Raw genomic sequence first — 15,249 nt, forward strand, 5'->3', positions numbered from 1 at the left:
CTGTTGAACAACTGCGAATGAACATTTGACATTTTCAAAAACATTGAGTTCTAATTTTCACCTGCATATGCATAAACATGTTCATACCCCTACGTGTCCAAACCCCAGCCTGTTCATATGCCGACTTGCACAGGTCTGCGAGGGCCCTTTATAGCTGCTTGCAGCTCTAGTTATTATTATTATTAGGGCCCGAGCAGCTACCGCTGCGAGAGCCCTCTTGTTTTTCTCCAGATTATTATTATTATTATTAGGGCCCGAGCAGCTACCGCTGCGAGAGCCCTCTTGTTTTTCTCCAGATTATTATTATTATTATTATTATTATTATTATTATTATTTACTGTGCAGCGCTTTTCCATTTTTGAGGGCCTAAACATGCACGAAAAGTCACCAAAATTTGCACATTTGTCGGGCCTGGTGAAAAATTGGATATTTTTGTGTTTCCCAAAACAATGCAAAAAAAATGGCTCTGCAGCGCCACCTAAGGTTGAAAAAGTGCACCTGGTCCCGGCCCGTTTGACCTAGAGCTACGAAAATTTTTAGCCATATGTAGGACCTACAGACCTACAAAAAAGTCAGCGCGAGCCATGTGCTCAGATGTACAGAAAAAGAGTTATGATTTTTTGAATGTGCATTTTTGGCCCATTTTTGCACGTTTGCAGGTCCCAAACTGCTCTTTGTTTCTCCTAAACGCTTTACTCAATCGCCTTCAAATTTGCTGTGGTCAATATTCACACATAGGGGCACAAGTGGGCAAAATTTGGTGCAGATCCGCTGGCATATATGATAGGGGCGTGGCTTCAAATTATGTGTTCAATTTTTCCTTCGCCAAGAGGGACAAAAACCTTAATAACTTTGATGTACTAGCTTAAAAAAATCTAAAACTTCATAGACACATGGAAACTTATGTCTTTAACACCTTTAAAAAAAGTTTTTTTAAATACCTACTAGCGCCGCCTAGTGGTTGATTAAAATGTCATTTTTTACACTTTCATGTATTGTGCTCAGTCTGTTTGAGTAAAACAAATGAAAATTGGTCAGAATATCATTAATACATGGATTATTAAGGTTTTAAAATTTTACGACTTTTCGATAATGGGCGTAGTCTGCACGCCACCTCAAAGTCAGATGACTCGCCAAAACGAAAAAAGTGGCTGTAATTGGCCCCAAAATGGCCTTATGATTGGAAAATAGCCTCTCACTCCCGGCCCGTTTAACCTAGAGCTCCAAAAATTTGTAGCCTCATGTAGGACCTCGAGCCCTACAAAAAAGTCAGCGCGAGCCATGTGCTCAGATGTACAGAAAGAGAGTTATGAATTTTTGAATGTGCACTTTTGGCCCGTTTTTGCTCATTTGCAGGTCCCGAACTGCTCCTTTTTTCTCCCAAACCCTTGACCTGATCGACTTCAAATTTGCTGTGATGTTTTATCTGACTGTGAGGCACAATTGTTCAAATTTTTGTGATGATCCGTCATCAAATATGTTGGGGGCGGGGCTTTATATTATGCCTTTGATGATTACTTTGCCACATGTGAAACAAACCTTTATAACTCAGCTTTACAAGCTTGGAAAAATCTGAAAATTCACAGAAACATGAAGACTCAAGCCCTTAACACAAGTGTTTAAAAAAATCTTCAATTGCTTATAAAGCCATCTAGTGGCAAACAAAAATGTCCGTCTGATGTCTCGCCAAAACGAACAAAGTTGCTGTGTTTGGTCCCAGAAGGGCTTATCTTTTCTAAACTTCATATATTTGATGGGTTTTCAATGCGGAATACACCTATTAACGTATTTTTTGTTATAGTGCGAGCGCCACCTAGTGGCAGCCAAAAATATAGCATTTTTTAAACATTTTTATGTGTTTAGCTGAGCCCTTTGAAGTAATATCGCTGAAATTAAGTCTGAAAAGCCTCTAGACAGCCCTGCTGACCTCCACCAAATTTTACGAAGTTTCGATAATGGGTGTGGCCTCTACGGCCATTTTCATTCCGAAGCTTTATCTGTCCAGTAAAAGTTGCTGTAATTTTACCCAGATGATCTGATCTTCTCACAATTTCACACATTGGATGAAAATATTCTCCTGAACATATCGACAAAAATATATTCCAGTTTAAAGCTAGCGCCACCTAGTGGCTGCAAAAAATGTCATTAGTCGAACGATTACAGTCAATCCTGTTTGGTTTGACCTACAGCTATGAAACTTTGTAGGCAAATGAATGACTAAATGCCCTACAAAAAAGTCAATACAAGTGATGTGCTAGGATGTACAGAAAAATTGTTATGAATTTTTTTAATGTGCAGTTTTGTCCCATTCTTAGACATTAGCTGGTCTCAAACTAGTGCCTTTTTCTCTTAAATGATTCACCCCATTACCTTCAACTTTGGCATGAATCATTATCCAACTGAGGGGCACACATAGTCCAAATATCGTGAAGATCTCTTGACATAAAAGATGGGGGCGGAGCTTCAAATTATGTTTAATACTTCCTTTGCCAAGAGTAACAAAAATCTTAATAACTCAGCTATGACAGCTTCAAACCATCTGAAACTTTCCTGGGCCTTTCAAAGTAATGCAATAATACAGCTATGTGATAAACTTTCAAATCATTTACAGCGCCACCCAGTGGCGGACAAATATATCATTTTTTATACTTTTATGTACTGTGAAATGCCTGTTTGACTAAATGAACTAAAAAATGGTCAGAAAAGCTATGACACATTGGAACATTAAGGTTCTCAACTTTTATGACTTTTCATTAAAGGGTGTGGCCTCTATGCAAACTCAAAGTCTGATGTCTCCCCAAAACGGTAAAAGTTGCTGTAATTGGACCTAGATGATCTGATGTTTGCAAAACTTCATATATGGGATGGGAGTCCAATGTGAAACACACCTACAAGCCTATTTTTTATCATAGTACGAGCGCCACCTAGTGGCAGCAAAACATATAGCAAATCCTTAATGTTTTTATGTACTCTGCTGAGCCCCTTGAAGTGATATATCCCTTAAATGTTTTCTGAAAAGCCAGTGGCCATAACTTATGCCCCCCACAAATCAGTACAATGTTTCGACAGTGGGTGTGGCCTATATGGCATTGAAAGTCACAAAATTTGAACAATAAAAGCTGCAGTAACTCCACACACATTGTCCGACCTTGTCTAAATTTTACATATTTGGTAATAGTCCTGCACTGAAGTGATCTACAACAAATTTTTCATCATTCATAGTCCTTGTTCATACCCCGACCTGTTCATACCCCAACGTGCACAGGTCTGCGAGGGCCCTTTATAGCTGCTTGCAGCTCTAGTTATTATTATTATTATTTACTGTGCAGCGCTTTTCCATTTTTGAGGGCCTAAACATGCACGAAAAGTCACCAAAATTTGCACATTTGTCGGGCCCGGTGCAAAATTGGATATTTTTGTGTTTCCCAAAACAATGCAAAAAAAATGGCTCTGCAGCGCCACCTAAGGTTGAAAAAGTGCACCTGGTCCCGGCCCGTTTGACCTAGAGCTACGAAAATTTTTAGGCATATGTAGGACCTAGAGACCTACAAAAAAGTCAGCGCGAGCCATGTGCTCAGATGTACAGAAAAAGAGTTATGAATTTTTGAATGTGCATTTTTGGCCCATTTTTGCACGTTTGCAGGTCCCAAACTGCTCCTTGTTTCTCCTAAACGCTATACTCAATCGCCTTCAAATTTGCTGTGGTCCATATTCACACATAGGGGCACAAGTGGGCAAAATTTGGTGTAGATCCGCTGACATATATGATAGGGGCGTGGCTTCAAATTATGTGTTCAATTTTTCCTTCGCCAAGAGTGACATAAACCTTAATAACTTTGTTGTACTAGCTTAAAAAAATCTAAAACTTCATTGACACACGGGAACTTATGTCTTTAACACCTTTGAAAAAAGTTTTTTTCAATACCTACTAGCGCCGCCTAGTGGTTGATTAAAATGTCATTTTTTACACTTTCATGTATTGTGCTCAGTCTGTTTGAGTAAAACAAATGAAAATTGGTCAGAATATCATTAAGACATGGAATATTAAGATTTTAAAATTTTATGACTTTTCGATAATGGGCGTGGTCTGCACGCCACTTCAAAGTCAGATGACTCGCCAAAACAAAAAAAGTGTCTGTAATTGGCCCCAAAATGGCCTTATGAGTGGAAAATAGCCTCTTACTCCCGGCCCATTTGACCTAGAGCTCCAAAAATTTGTAGCCTTATGTAGGACCTCAAGCCCTACAAAAAAGTCAGCGTGAGCCATATGCTCAGATGTACATAAAGAGAGTTATGAATTTTTGAATGTGCACCTTTGGCCCGTTTTTGCTCATTTGCAGGTCCCGAACTGCTCCTTTTTTCTCCCAAACGCTTGACCCGATCGCCTTCAAATTTGCTGTGATGTTTTTTCTGACTGTGAGGCACAATTGTTCAAATTTTTGTGACGATCCGCCAACAAATATGTTGGGGGCGGGGCTTCATATTAAGCCTTTGATGATTACTTTGCCACATGTGAAACAAACCTTTATAACTCAGCTTTCCAAGCTTGGAAAAATCTGAAACTTCACAGACACATGGAGACTCAAGCCCTTAACACATGTGTTTAAAAAAATCTTCAATTGCTTATAAGGCCACCTAGTGGCAAACAAAAATGTCAGTCTGATTTCTCGCGAAAACGAACAAAGTTGCTGTATTTGGACCCAGATGGTCTTATCTTTTCTAAACATTACATATTTGATGGATTTCCAATGCGGAATACACCTATCAACTTATTTTTTGCTATAGTGTGAGCGCCACCTAGTGGCAGCCAAAAATATAGCATTTTTTAAACGTTTTTATGTGTTTAGCTGAGCCCTTTGAAGTAATATCGCTGAAATTAAGTCTGAAAAGCCTCTAGACAGCCTTGCTGTCCTCCACCAAATTTTACGAAGTTTCGATAATGGGCGTGGCCTCTATGACCATTTTCATTCCGAAGCTTTATCTGTCCAGTAAAAGTTGCTGTAATTTGACCCAGATGATCTGATCTTCTCACAATTTCACACATTGGATAAAAATATTCTCCTGAATATAGCGACAAAAATTTATTCCAGTTTAAAGCTAGCGCCACCTAGTGGCTGCAAAAAAAGTCATTAGTCGAAAGATTACAGTCAATCCTGTTTGGTTTGACCGACAGCTATGAAACTTTGTAGGCTAATGGAGGACTGTAAGACCTACAAAAATGTCAATAGAAGTGATTTGCTAGGATGTACAGAAAAATTGTTATGAATTTTTTTAATGTGCAGTTTTGTCCCATTCTTAGACATTAGCTGGTCTCAAACTAGTGCCTTTTTCTCTTGGACGATTCACCCCATTACCTTCAACTTTGGCATGAATCATTATCCAACTCAGGGGCACACATAGTCTAAATATCGTGAAGATCTCTCGACATAAAAGATGGGGGCGGAGCTTCAAATTATGTTTAATACTTCCTTTGCCAAGAGTGACAAAAATCTTAATAACTCAGCTATGACAGCTTTAAACCACCTGAAACTTTCCTGGGACTTTAAAAGTCATGCAATAATACAGCTATGTGATAAACTTTCAAATCATTTACAGCGCCACCCAGTGGCGGACAAAAATCTATTTTTTTTTACTTTTATGTACTGTGAAATGCCTGTTTGACTAAATGAACTCAAAAATGGTCAGAAAAGCTATGACACATTGGAACATTAAGGTTCTCAACTTTTATGACTTTTCATTAAAGGGCGTGGCCTCTATGCCAACTCAAAATCTGATGTCTCGCGCGAAAACGGTAAAAGTTGCTGTAATTGGACCTAGACGATCTGATATTTTTAAAACTTCATATATGGGATGGGAGTCCAATGTGAAACACACCTACAGGCCTATTTTTTTATCATAGTACGAGCGCCACCTAGTGGCAGCAAAAACTATAGCAAATCCTTAACGTTTTATGTGCTGAGCCCCTTGAAGTGATATCCCTTAAATGTTTTCTGAAAAGCCAGTGGCCATGCCTTATGCCCTCCACAAATCAGTATGATGTTTCCACAGTGGGTGTGGCCCATACGGCATTGAAAGTCACAAAACTGTAACAATAAAAGCTGCAGTAACTCAACCCAAATTGTCCCACCTTGTCTAAATTTTACATATTTGGTAAGAGTCCTGCACTGAAGTCATCTACAACTACTTTTTCATCATTCATAGTCCTTGTTCATACCCCTACCTGTTCATACCCCAACGTGCACAGGTCTGCGAGGGCCCTTTATAGCTGCTTGCAGCTCTAGTTATTATTATTATTTACTGTGCAGCGCTTTTCCATTTTTGAGGGCCTAAACATGCACGAAAAGTCACCAAAATTTGCACAATTGTCGGGCCCGGTGAAAAATTGGATATTTTTCTGTTTCCCAAAACAATGCAAAAAAAATGGCTCTGCAGCGCCACCTAAGGTTGAAAAAGTGCACCTGGTCCCGGCCCGTTTGACCTAGAGCTACGAAAATTTTTAGCCATATGTAGGACCTAGAGACCTACAAAAAAGTCAGCGCGAGCCATGTGCTCAGATGTACAGAAAAAGAGTTATGAATTTTTGAATGTGCATTTTTGGCCCATTTTTGCACGTTTGCAGGTCCCAAACTGCTCCTTGTTTCTCCCAAACGCTTTACTCAATCGCCTTCAAATTTGCTGTGGTCCATATTCACACATAGGGGCACAAGTGGGCAAAATTTGGTGCAGATCCGCTGACATATATGATAGGGGCGTGGCTTCAAATTATGTGTTCAATTTTTCCTTCGCCAAGAGTGACAAAAACCTTAATAACTTTGATGTACTAGCTTAAAAAAATATAAAACTTCATAGACACATGGAAACTTATGTCTTTAACACCTTTAAAAAAAGTTTTTTTATATACCTACTAGCGCCGCCTAGTGGTTGATTAAAATGTCATTTTTTACACTTTCATGTATTGTGCTCAGTCTGTTTGAGTAAAACAAATGAAAATTGGTCAGAATATCATTAAGACATGGAATATTAAGGTTTTAAAATTTTACGACTTTTCGATAATGGGCGTAGTCTGCACGCCACCTCAAAGTCAGATGACTCGCCAAAACGAAAAAAGTGGCTGTAATTGGCCCCAAAATGGCCTTATGAGTGGAAAATAGCCTCTCACTCCCGGCCCGTTTGACCTAGAGCTCCAAAAATTTGTAGCCTTATGTAGGATCTCGAGCCCTACAAAAAAGTCAGCGCAAGCCATGTGCTCAGATGTACAGAAAGAGAGTTATGAATTTTTGAATGTGCACTTTTGGCCCGTTTTTGCTCATTTGCAGGTCCCGAACTGCTCCTTTTTTCTCCCAAACGCTTGACCTGATCGCCTTCAAATTTGCTGTGATGTTTTATCTGACTGTGAGGCACAATTGTTCAAATTTTTGTGACGATCCGCCAACAAATATGTTGGGGGCGGGGCTTTATATTATGCCTTTGATGATTACTTTGCCACATGTGAAACAAACCTTTATAACTCAGCTTTACAAGCTTGGAAAAATCTGAAACTTCACAGACACATGGAAACTTAAGCCCTTAACACAAGTGTTTAAAAAAATCTTCAATTGTTTATAAGGCCATCTAGTGGCAAACAAAAATGTCAGTCTGATGTCTCGCAAAAACGAACAAAGTTGCTGTGTTTGGTCCCAGATAGTCTTATCTTTTCTAAACTTCATATATTTAATGAGTTTCCAATGCGGAATACACCTATCAACGTATTTTTTGTTATAGTGCGAGTGCCACCTAGTGGCAGCCAAAAATATAGCATTTTTTAAACGTTTTTATGTGTTTAGCTGAGCCCTTTGAAGTAATATCGCTGAAATTAAGTCTGAAAAGCCTCTAGACAGCCTTGCTGACCTCCACCAAATTTTACGAAGTTTCGATAATGGGCTAGGCCTCTACGACCATTTTCATTCAGAAGCTTTATCTGTCCAGTAAAAATTGCTGTAATTTGACCCAGATGATCTGATCTTCTCACAATTTCACACATTGGATGAAAATATTCTCCTGAACATATCGACAAAAATACATTCCAGTTTAAAGCTAGCGCCACCTAGTGGCTGCAAAAAATGTCATTAGTCGAAAGATCACAGTCAATCCTGTTTGGTTTGACCTACAGCTATGAAACTTTGTAGGCAAATGAAGGACTGCAAGACCTACAAAAAAGTCAATAGAAGTGATGTGCTAGGATGTAGAGAAAAATTGTTATGAATTTTTTCAATGTGCAGTTTTGTCCCATTGTTAGACGTTAGCTGGTCTCAAACTAGTGTCTTTTTCTCTTAAACGATTCACCCCATTACCTTCAACTTTGGCATGAATCATTATCCAACTGAGGGGCACACATAGGCCAAATATCGTCAAGATCTCTTGACATAAAAGATGCGGGCCGAGCTTCAAATTATGTTTAATACTTCCTTTGCCGAGAGTGACAAAAATCTTAATAACTCAGCTATGACAGCTTCAAACCATCTGAAACTTTCCTGGCCCTTTAAAAGTAATGCAATAATTTAGCTATGTGATAAACTTTCAAATCATTTACAGCGCCACCCAGTGGCGGACAAAAATCTCATTTTTTATACTTTTATGTACTGTGAAATGCCTGTTTGACTAAATGAACTAAAAAATGGTCAGAAAAGCTATGACACATTGGAACATTAAGGTTCTCAACTTTTATGACTTTTCAATAAAGGCCGTTTCCTCTATGCCAACTCAAAATCCCATGTCTCGCGAAAACGGTAAAAGTTGCTGTAATTGGACCTAGACGAGCTGGTATTTTTTAAACTTCGTATATGGGATGGGAGTCCAATGTGAAACACACCTACAAGTCTGATTTTTATCATAGTACGAGCGCCACCTAGTGGCAGCTAAAAATATAGCAAATCCTTAATATTTTTATGTACTCTGCTGAGCCCCTTGAACTGATATCCCTTAAATGTTTTCTGAAAAGCCAGTGGCCATGCCTTATGCCCTCCACAAATCACTACGATGTTTCGACAGTGGGTGTGGCCTATATGGCATTGAAAGTCACAAAATTGGAACAATAAAAGCTGCAGTTACTCCACCCACATTGTCCCACCTTGTCTAAATTTTACATATTTGGTAAGAGTCCTGCACTGAAGGGATCTACAACTAATTTTTCATCATTCATAGTCCTTGTTCATACCCCGACCTGTTCATACCCCAACGTGCACAGGTCTGCGAGGGCCCTTTATAGCTGCTTGCAGCTCTAGTTATTATTATTATTATTTACTGTGCAGCGCTTTTCCATTTTTGAGGGCCTAAACATGCACGAAAAGTCAGCAAAATTTGCACATTCGTTGGGCCCGGTGAAAAATTTGATATTTTTGTGTTTCCCAAAACAATGCAAAAAAAATGGCTCTGCAGCGCCACCTAAGGTTGAAAAAGTGCACCTGGTCCCGGCCCGTTTCACCTAGAGCTACGAAAATTTTTAGGCATATATAGGACCTAGAGACCTACAAAAAAGTCAGCGCGAGCCATGTGCTCAGATGTACAGAAAAATAGTTATGAATTTTTGAATGTGCATTTTTGGCCCATTTTTGCACGTTTGCAGGTCCCAAACTGCTCCTTGTTTCTCCTAAACGCTTTACTTAATCGCCTTCAAATTTGCTGTGGTCCATATTCACACATAGGGGCACAACTGGGCAAAATTTGGTGCAGATCCGCTGACATATATGATAGGGGCGTGGCTTCAAATTATGTGTTCAATTTTTCCTTCGCCAAGAGTGACATAAACCTTAATAACTTTGTTGTACTAGCTTAAAAAAATCTAAAACTTCATAGATAGATGAAAAATTATGTCTTTAACACCGTTGAAAAAAGTTTTTTAAAATACCTACTAGCGCCGCCTAGTGGTTGATTAAAATGTCATTTTTTACACTTTCATGTATTGTGCTCAGTCTGTTTGAGTAAAACAAGTGAAAATTGGTCAAAATATCATCAAGACATGGAATATTAAGGTTTTAAAATTTTGCGACTTTTCGATAATGGGCGTAGTCTGCACGCCACCTCAAAGTCAGATGACTCCCCAAAACGAAAAAAGGGGCTGTAATTGGCCCCAAAATGGCCTTATGAGTGGAAAATAGCCTCTCACTCCCGGCCCGTTTGACCTAGAGCTCCAAAAATTTGTAGCCTTATGTAAGACCTCGAGCCCTACAAAAAAGTCAGCGTGAGCCATGTGCTCAGATGTACAGCAAGAGAGTTATGAATTTTTGAATGTGCACTTTTCCCCCGTTTTTGCTCATTTGCAGGTCCCGAACTGCTCCTTTTTTCTCCCAAACGCTTGATTCGATCAACTTCAAATTTGCTGTGATGTTTTATCTGACTGTGAGGCACAATTGTTCAAATTTTTGTGACGATCCGCCAACAAATATGTTGGGGGCGGGGCTTTATATTATGCCTTTGATGATTACTTTGCCACATGTGCAACAAACCTTTATAACTCAGCTTTACAAGCTTAGAAAAATCTGAAACTTCACAGACACATGGAGACTCAAGCCCTTAACACATGTGTTTAAACAAATCTTCAATTGCTTGTGAGGCCATCTAGTGGCAAACAAAAATGTCAGTCTGATGTCTCGCCAAAACGAACAAAGTTGCTGTGTTTGGTCCCAGATGGTCTTATCTTTTCTAAACTTCATATATTTGATGGGTTTCCAATGCGGAATACACCTATCAACATATTTTTTGTTATAGTGCGAGCGCCACCTAGTGGCAGCCAAATATATAGCATTTTTTAAACGTTTTTATGTGTTTAGCTGAGCCCTTTGAAGTAATATCGCTGAAATTAAGTCTGAAAAGTCTCTAGACAGCCTTGCTGACCTCCACCAAATTTTACAAAGTTTCCATAATGGGCTTGGCTTCTACGACCATTTTCATTCCGAAACTTTATCTGTCCAGTAAAAGTTGCTGTAATTTGACCCAGATGATCTGATCTTCTCACAATTTCACACATTGGATAAAAATATTCTCCTGAACATATCGACAAAAATAGATTCCAGTTTAAAGCTAGCGCCACCTAGTGGCTGCAAAAAATGTCATTAGTCGAAAGATTACAGTCAATCCTGTTTGGTTTGACCTACAGCTATGAAACTTTGTAGGCAAATGAAGGACTGTAAGAACTACAAATAAGTCAATAAGTGATGTGCTAGGATGTACAGAAAAATTGTTATGAATTTTTTTAATGTGCAGTTTTGTCCCATTCTTAGACATTAGCTGGTCTCAAACTAGTGCCTTTTTCTCTTAAACGATTCACCCCATTACCTTCAACTTTGGCATGAATCATTATCCAACTGAGGGGCACACATAGGCCAAATATCGTGAAGATCTCTTGATATAAAAGATGGGGGCGGAGCTTCAAATTATGTTTAATACTTCCTTCGCCAAGAGTGACAAAAATCTTAATAACTCAGCTATGACAGCTTCAAACCATCTGAAACTTTCCTGGGACTTTTAAAAGTCATGCAATAATACAGCTATGTGATAAACTTTCAAATCATTTACAGCGCCACCCAGTGGCGGACAAAAATCTCATTTTTTATACTTTTATGTACTGTGAAATGCCTGTTTGACTAAATGAACTCAAAAATGATCAGAAAAGCTATGACACATTGGAACATTAAGGTTCTCAACTTTTATGACTTTTCATTAAAGGCCGTGGCCTCTATGCAAACTCAAAGTCTGATGTCTCGCCAAAACGGCAAAAGTTGCTGTAATTGGACCTAGATGATCTGATGTTTGCAAAACTTCATATATGGAATGGGAGTCCAATGTGAAACACACCCACAAGCCTATTTTTTATCATAGTACGAGCGCCACCTAATGGCAGCAAAAAATATAGCAAATCTTTAATGTTTTTATGTACTCTGCTGAGCCCCTTGAACTGATATCCCTTAAATGTTTTCTGAAAAGCCAGTGGCCATGCCTTATGCCCTCCACAAATCAGTACGATGTTTCGACAGTGGCTGTGGCCTATATGGCATTGAAAGTCACATAATTGAAACAATAAAAGCTGCAGTAACTCCACCCACATTGTCCCACCTTGTCTAAATTTTACATATTTGGTAAGAGTCCTGCACTGAAGTCATCTACAACTACTTTTTCATCATTCATAGTCCTTGTTCATACCCCGACCTGTTCATACCCCAACGTGCACAGGTCTGCGAGGGCCCTTTATAGCTGCTTGCAGCTCTAGTTATTGTTATTATTCTCCAAAGTAAATCACAAATGTGAGGGCCTAAACATGCATGAAAAGTCACCAAAATTTGCACACTCATAGGGCCTGCTGTAAAATTAGGTATTTTGGTGTTTTCATACATAAAATCTAAAAAAATGATTTTTAGCGCCACCTAGAGTCGAACACTTCTCCGGGGTCACGGCCAGTTTCACCTAGAGCTTTGAAATTTTTTAGGCATATATAGCACCTCAAGACCTACAAAAAAGTTATAGAACACCATATGCTAGGATGTACAGAACCAGAGCTATGAATTTTTTTATGTGCCTTTTTGGACCATTTTTGGATGTTTGCAGGTAGCAAATTCTTTTTAATAGCTCCTAAACAATTAAGCCGATCAACTTTAAATTTGGCGTGCTCCAATATCACGCTTAGGGCCACGTTTGGGTGAAATTTCGTGAAGATCGGCCAACATATATGATGGGGGCGGGGCTTTAAATTATTTGTGTCAAATTTCCTTCGCCAAGAGCAACAAAAACCTTAATAACTCCAATGTGCAAGCTTCAAAAAATCTGCCACTTTACAGAAAATTTGTTATGTCCTTAAAAAATCTGCATGATAAATTTTAAAATTATTCACAGCGCCACCTAGTTACAGACAAAAATGTCATTTTCAACTTTCATGTATTGTGCAAAGCCCAAAAGAGTAAATGGACAGAAAATTTGTACAAATAGCATCGGGACTTAGATAAAATGGGTTTTTAAATTTCACGGCTTTGTGATTAGGGTGATGGTCTGTATGCCACCTCAAAGTCAGAGTTTGCCCAAATCAGCAAAACTTGCTGTAATTTAGCCCAGATGATCCTTAAACGGCAGTCCCTTCTTTCCCGTTTGACCTCGAGCTACGAATTTTTTTATGCATTTGTAGGACCTCAAGACCTACAAAAACATTATAGAGCAGCATATGTTAGGATGTACAGAACCAGAGTTATCAATAGTTGAATGCAGAATTTGGCCCGATTTTCTACATTTTTCGGTACCGAAACCCTTGACCCAATCAACTTTACATTTGGCGTGCCCCATTATCTAACATAGGGGAACATTTGGGAAAAATTTTGTGAAGATCGGCCAACATAAATGATGGGGGTGGGGCTTCAAAATACGTGTTTTAAACTCAAATTTCATCCGCCATGAGCAACAAAAACCCTAATAACTCCAATGTGCAAGTTTTAAAAAATCTGAAACTTTACAGATATTTTACTCATCATAGCTTTAAAATACATGCATGGTTGATTATCAACTTAATGATAGCGCCACCTAGTCACAGACAAAAATGTCAATTTTTAAACTTTCATGTGTTGTGCTAAGCCCGTCAGAGTAAATGTACTAAAGATTTGTCCGAATAGCATCGAGACTTAGAGATTAAAGGTATCATAATTTTATGACTTTGTGATAAAGTGGGTGGTCTGTATGCAACCCCAAATTCGGAGTTTGCTCAAGTCATCTAAACTTTCTGTAATTGAGCCCAGGTGATCATAAAATAAGAGTCAGTTCTGACCCGTTTGACCTAGAGCTACGAAATTTTATATGTATATGTAAGACCTCAAGACCTACAAAAACATCATAGAGCGCCATATGTTAGGATGTACAGAACCAGAGTTATCAATTGTTGAGTGTAGCATTTGGCCAGATTTTGTACATTTTTCAGTACCAAAACCCTGGACCCGATCAAATTCACATTTGAGGTGCTCCATTACCTGACAGAGTAACACCATAGGGCAAAATTTCATCAAGGTCGGCTAACCTATATGATGGGGGGCGGGGCTTCAAAATACTTGAATCATATTTCCTATGCCACCAGTGTTAAAAAGCTTAATATTTCAGTTTTTGCACTGTGCTAATCCTGTTTGAGCAATTTAATGGTACCAATAGCGACACCTGGTGCCTGACAAAAGAGATAGTTTTTACACTTTCATGTTCTTTGCTTTGCTGCTTTCAGCAAATTCACAGAAAATTAGTCTGGAGAATATTGAGACAAAGCGAACATTATGAATCTCAAGTTTCATTACTTCAAATTTGGGCCTGGCCTTTACATTGCCTCAAAGTCCGATGTCTAGCCAGACCGGTAAAACTTAATGTAATTGGACCAAGATGATCTTCAATGATGATCTACAATGCCAAACACACTTTTTTTGCTCGTAGTGCGGGCGCCACCTGGTGGCAGCAAAAAATTACATTTTCATTTATAGGTACCTTGTTGAGCCTGTCAAAGTAATATCACTGAAGTTTTTTCAGACAGGCCTTCAGAAACGCGTAATTTCTTCCATCAAATATTACGATGTCTTGATCATGGCCGTGGCCTATTCAGCAGTGCTCATCCATTTATCGTAACAGTAAATGCTGATGCAGTTTGTCCCAGATGATCTCATCTTTTCACGACTTCACACGTTGATTGAAAGTCAATTCCTTCAGACATCAACAAACATATATTCCATCGTAGTGCTAGAATCACCTCAGAATCACCAGACAATAAAAATGTTACCTTTTCTAGAACATTGACCTCTACAGTTCGCCTGCATATGCACGAATACATTCATACCCAAATTTGTCCATACCTCGGAACTGTTCATCCTTCAACGTGCTCATGTCTGCGAGGGCCCGTTATAGCTGCTTGCAGCTCTAGTTTTTTTTTTGTTTTTTTTTACCTTGTTGGCAAGGTAAAAAAAAGAATGATAAAACAAACAACATGTTGGAAAAAATGGCACGTTTGCGTGTGTAAACTAATATATGCTGAATTTTGATTATATCGCCCACTTTTGGGAAATTTAAGATTGCTAACAATGTAAAACATTGACACCACGCCTTCCACGACTTCAATAAGGCAACGACAAATGATCATTTGTGATCCAAACAGTGAATTTATGATGAAGTCAATAAAACAAAATTGCTTATTGTATGATTTTAAGGTTTAGAGCTGATAGCATTCTAAGTTATTTAGAAAACAAATTTCATTATACAGGATAATTTTTT

The 15,249-nt window shown here is 38.7% G+C and overlaps 1 protein-coding gene across 1 annotated transcript in view; it reads right to left on the reverse strand.

Annotated features, from left to right (window-relative positions):
* LOC148409178 (uncharacterized) overlaps window positions 1-15,249 on the reverse strand; it is a 104,434-nt gene that overhangs the window by 60,091 nt on the left and 29,094 nt on the right. The gene's annotated exons all lie outside the window — the stretch shown is intronic.

Source organism: Hippichthys cyanospilos, chromosome 17 (assembly GCF_059441005.1).
Source record: "Hippichthys cyanospilos isolate Australia breed blue-spotted pipefish chromosome 17, RoL_Hcya_1.0, whole genome shotgun sequence".
NCBI lineage: Eukaryota > Metazoa > Chordata > Actinopteri > Syngnathiformes > Syngnathidae > Hippichthys > Hippichthys cyanospilos.